The sequence below is a fragment of the Mus musculus genome, chromosome 8 (genome assembly GCF_000001635.26).
Source record: "Mus musculus strain C57BL/6J chromosome 8, GRCm38.p6 C57BL/6J".
Lineage (NCBI taxonomy): Eukaryota > Metazoa > Chordata > Mammalia > Rodentia > Muridae > Mus > Mus musculus.
In genome coordinates this window covers 92,919,280-92,923,656 of record NC_000074.6, presented here as the reverse complement: position 1 = coordinate 92,923,656, position 4,377 = coordinate 92,919,280, and the positions used below count along the sequence as shown (strand labels likewise).

The 4,377-nt window shown below is 42.8% G+C and overlaps 1 pseudogene; it reads right to left on the bottom strand.

Annotated features, from left to right (window-relative positions):
- Positions 1-786: 786 nt before the first annotated feature.
- Gm2947 lies at positions 787-1,135 on the bottom strand (annotated as a pseudogene).
- Positions 1,136-4,377: the final 3,242 nt, after the last annotated feature.

Sequence of the window (4,377 nt, the reverse complement as noted above, 5' to 3'; positions counted from 1 at the left end):
GATCTAGTGTGTGAGATTTTGTGTTCCATGCTGGAGGTTTTAATTTACCCACATTGGAACCGATGGCCTCGGAGAAGCTTTAACTGGAGAAGTGGTATCTGTCTTGTGCTTTGAATAGATCACTATGCTCCCTGCAGTGCAACCGAATTCACAGGATGGCAAGCTCCCAGGCAGCACAGATAACATCCCACCACAGCTGGAACGAAGGCCTTTACCTCAGGTCCTTTCCACACTCTTCTTCACCTCCTCGATTGCAACAGCACCTCAGCAGAGGAGGAGAGGTAGAGACCCCATGAGCCAGCACTATCTACAGGGAAATGGTCCTGCAGCATCCTGAAAGCCACCTCACCTCTGAAGTACAGGAACCATAAGGAAGAACAGAGGTGTTACCCTCCCTAGCTTGAAGTTCATCTGTCTTACTTCATCGGAGTCACAGTTCACTGTTAAGATCCATCTTTAACCCATCTCAATCACAATTCACTGTTCAAAGCATTATTTTCCTTCCTTCCTTCCTCCCTCCTTCCCTCCCTCCCTTCTTTTCTCCCTTCCTTTTATGTATGTGCTTGCTTGAATGTATGTGCCTGGTACTCAAAGAGGCCAGAAGAAGGCATTAGATCACCTGAAACTAGAGTTAGACCTGGTTTATCACATGTTGGTGCTGGCAGCCTAGAAAGTGCTCGGTCATGTCTACAAGTCCCAGATCTTCTCCTCCTCCTCCTTTTAAAATATAACTTCCATTTTATTTTTCCAAGGCATTTTTCCTTCCACCCTTACAAAGCCACCTCTTTACATGGGCTTTGGTGCAGGTCATGGTGCAACACCAGCAGGTTAAATCATGGTGGGCATGTACGGTCCTTCTGGGTTTCACGAAATCGATTCCTGACGACCTTGCTGTGAACGATGGCAGAGCTCACACAGTTATGCAGTAATGCAGCATAGCACAGAGCTTGGGAAACACATAAGCATCGATGATGTTTGCATCAGATATGTCCCTGACAGCTGTAGTTTCGACTGTGTTCCAAATGACGAACTTCTTAATGGTCTTATCCTTGGGCAGACACCAGGTGCAGTTCATGCATCGAACGAGGTTCACTTGACCTGGGTCCTTTTTGGCACAGCCATTGTTTCTTTTCCTCCTCCTCCCCCTCCTCCCCCTCCTCCTCCTCCTCCCCCTCCTCCCCCTCCTCCTCCTCCCCCTCCTCCTCCTCCTCCTCCTCCCCCTCCCCCTCCTCCTCCTCCTCCCCCTCCTCCTCCTCCTCCCCCTCCTCCTCCTCCTCCTTCTCTTCTTCTTCTTCTTCTTCTTCTTCTTCTTCTTCTTCTTCTTCTTCTTCTTCTTCTTCTTCCTTCTTCTCCTCCTCCTCCTTCTCTTCTTCTTCTTCTTCTTCTTCTTCTTCTTCTTCTTCTTCTTCTTCTTCTTCTTCTTCTTCCTCTTCTTTTTTTTTTTTCATCTTGAAGCCAAGACCCGAGAGCTCCAGAACCATTCTTAATCAGTTACTATCCTCCTTTCCTTTTAAGAACTAAGTCACAGTACGGCATCTAGAACCTACATGTAGAGAAATACATGGCAGATGTTCAATCCAGCAGGCAGTGCAGGGCTTAACCTCATGGTTAGAACTATGGCTGCTGGAATCGGGCAGATTGGAATGGGGCTTAATTATACACCTTACCACTTAATGACTAAGTTCTCCTTTCTGTTCACTGGAACTAATGGCAGAATGCACATGCTCCATTGAGCATTCAAATGAGCCACTTAGGATTACACATAATACCCGTCACCATCTGTACTTTTATTAAGGGAAGAATAAAAAGAATGAAATCTACTTATGTCTATAAGACATGAACCTGCTGACTACATCAAATATTTGAAACTATCATAATCTATGTAGGCTAGAATGATACTTAGCCTGCTGAGCACATCACATAATTGAAATTATCCTAATCTATTAGCTAGGACAATATTTTCTTCTGTAAGGAAATATTTAAAATAAATGTGAATAATTACAAAATCTTTGAAAGTTTTGTTTTGTTTTTTGTTTTTTTTAGAACTGAGAATGTGTCAGCCACTGGTTAACCACTGCTAATAATGGACGACATGGTGGAGTGTTGAGCTGGAGGGTTTTAATAACCCCAAAGTGGAAGTCAAAGTCATACATCCAACATTAGACAAATAAATATGCACCACAGCGTTCTACTGTTTCCAAAGGAACGCTAGTTTAAATAGTAAAATGTTTATGCTTACTGAGGACTCCAATCATGTTCGAAAGTCTTACCCCGTAGATGAAAAGGTAGGATAGAAACAACTACATTTAACTGTCACTTTGAGGATGCAAGGATATTTAGCTGAAAAGTGACAAAATACACCAAATATTCAAATGTTAGTACTAAGTAGTTGAGAGTGATGGAAGTCAGAGAGATTGCATTTATTCTCCCCCACCTCTTTCTTTTCCTGTGTGCACAGATTCTTTTATAGTAGCTTGAGGAAAATCATTCCCTTAGTGTATTACAAGAAAAAAAAAACAAAACAGAGAGAGAGGTGGGGACAATGATGCAAAGGACACAGCCTGCTAGACATGTGGTTCCTACCCAGATACCTGAAATACCATACAGAAATGTGATGATCCCAAAACAACAAGAGGAACATCAACTGAGATGGGAAGGACTAAAGCTCGTTAGGCAGTTACCTTATGTGCCACAATCTGTGATATGTACACTAAATATACCAGTAATGTTGGAGGGCTTTACCCCTTCTGGTGCCATAACACAATATAACACACTGAGAAAATGACTAGTTAGCTTTCCTTATCTGTGACCTGTAGCAACTAACAGAAAGAAGGGTTTGGCTCAAGATGACAGGGCACAGTCCACCACGCACAGGAAGGGATGGTGGCCGTTGGTTTCACAGTGATGGGAGAAGGTGACAGCTGCTAGCTCAGAATTCAGAGGACCAGGATGCAGAGAGGACAAGAAGCTAGACCAGGCTGTAACCCTAACGTCTCTTCCTGAGATCCACCTCCTCCTTCGAGATTCCACCTCCCAAAGGTTTCATCACCTCTCAGAACTGAGCCGCCAGCTTGTGAGCAATTGCGCAGACACATAAAATCATGGAGGACAGATTACTTCTAGGGCATAACAATTTAACAAACAAAATCAAACAAACAAAAAAAAACTGGAAAGAGAGAGAAGAAAAAAACTAACATGTCATCAATGTGTTCACTTTCCTAGAAAACGCTGTCTACAAGTGTCTTTTAATATCCTTTGAGGATTGCTATATAAAAGTCAACCATCCAAGGACTTTCATAGCAGAAAGCCTGTGTCCAGGCCTCTCTATTAAAATACATTGCCTTCAATTAACCACCCCATATTTGAAATGACTGGGTGGAAAATGTTCCTGAGCCTGTGAATCCAAGCAGCTTCACTACTGTGCTTCATGCAGAACACATACATTCTAAAAGGGAAACACTCTTCTGCTAAACACCAGTAGAGGTGGGCTGGTGAAATGGCTCACAGAGTGAAGGTGCTTGCGGCCAAGTGTAATGATCTGAGTTCAGTCCTCAGAACACACATGGTGGAAGTAGAGAACTGTGTCCACTAAGCTGTCCTCTGACCTCCACGTAGGATAGTCAAATCATGTCTGCCCCCCACCTCCAGACAAATTAATGTATATTTTCTGTGTAGCCCTGGCTGTTCTGGAACTTACTTTGTAGACCAGGGTGGTCTGGAACTCAGAGATCCACCTATCTCTGCCTCCCAAATGCTGGATTTAAAGGGGTGCGACACCACATCCAGCCGCAAATGTAACATATCTATCCATTAGAACTATCCCTGCTGACTATCACACTCAGAAGAGGAAAGTTGACCACACACAATGCAAACACTTCAGTCTCTAAGTACTTGGTCCATCATTATCTCCCAACAGAGCTGTTTTGATTGAAATGTGTTTGGTTTATCAAATGTTTTAAGAAATGAAATTCCTAACTTCCCTTCTACAAATTAGTACATATGACTACAGTGAGTACATGCATTCACTGCATATAGCAGACTGCATATAAACATTACTTAGCATAACTAATTAAGCAATTGCTTCAGCTCATCTGAGACCTTTTAAAAATGCTTTAAGATATATAAGAGGCATATAGTTACCTATACTTAAGGATAAAGCTGTGGTGCTCAATTATCCACGTGTGTATTTAGAGCACACCTGCTTCATGTGTGAAAGTAGGTCGAAACCACAGCTTTTGATTAAATGTAGTCTCCCACACTTTCAGGGGACTCCTGAACCTCAAAACTGACTTTAAAATCTCTAGCTTATGGCTGGCTGTCTAACTGATTCTGAAACCCAGACACAGCAAAGAATTTGGTACCAACAGAACCAATAAT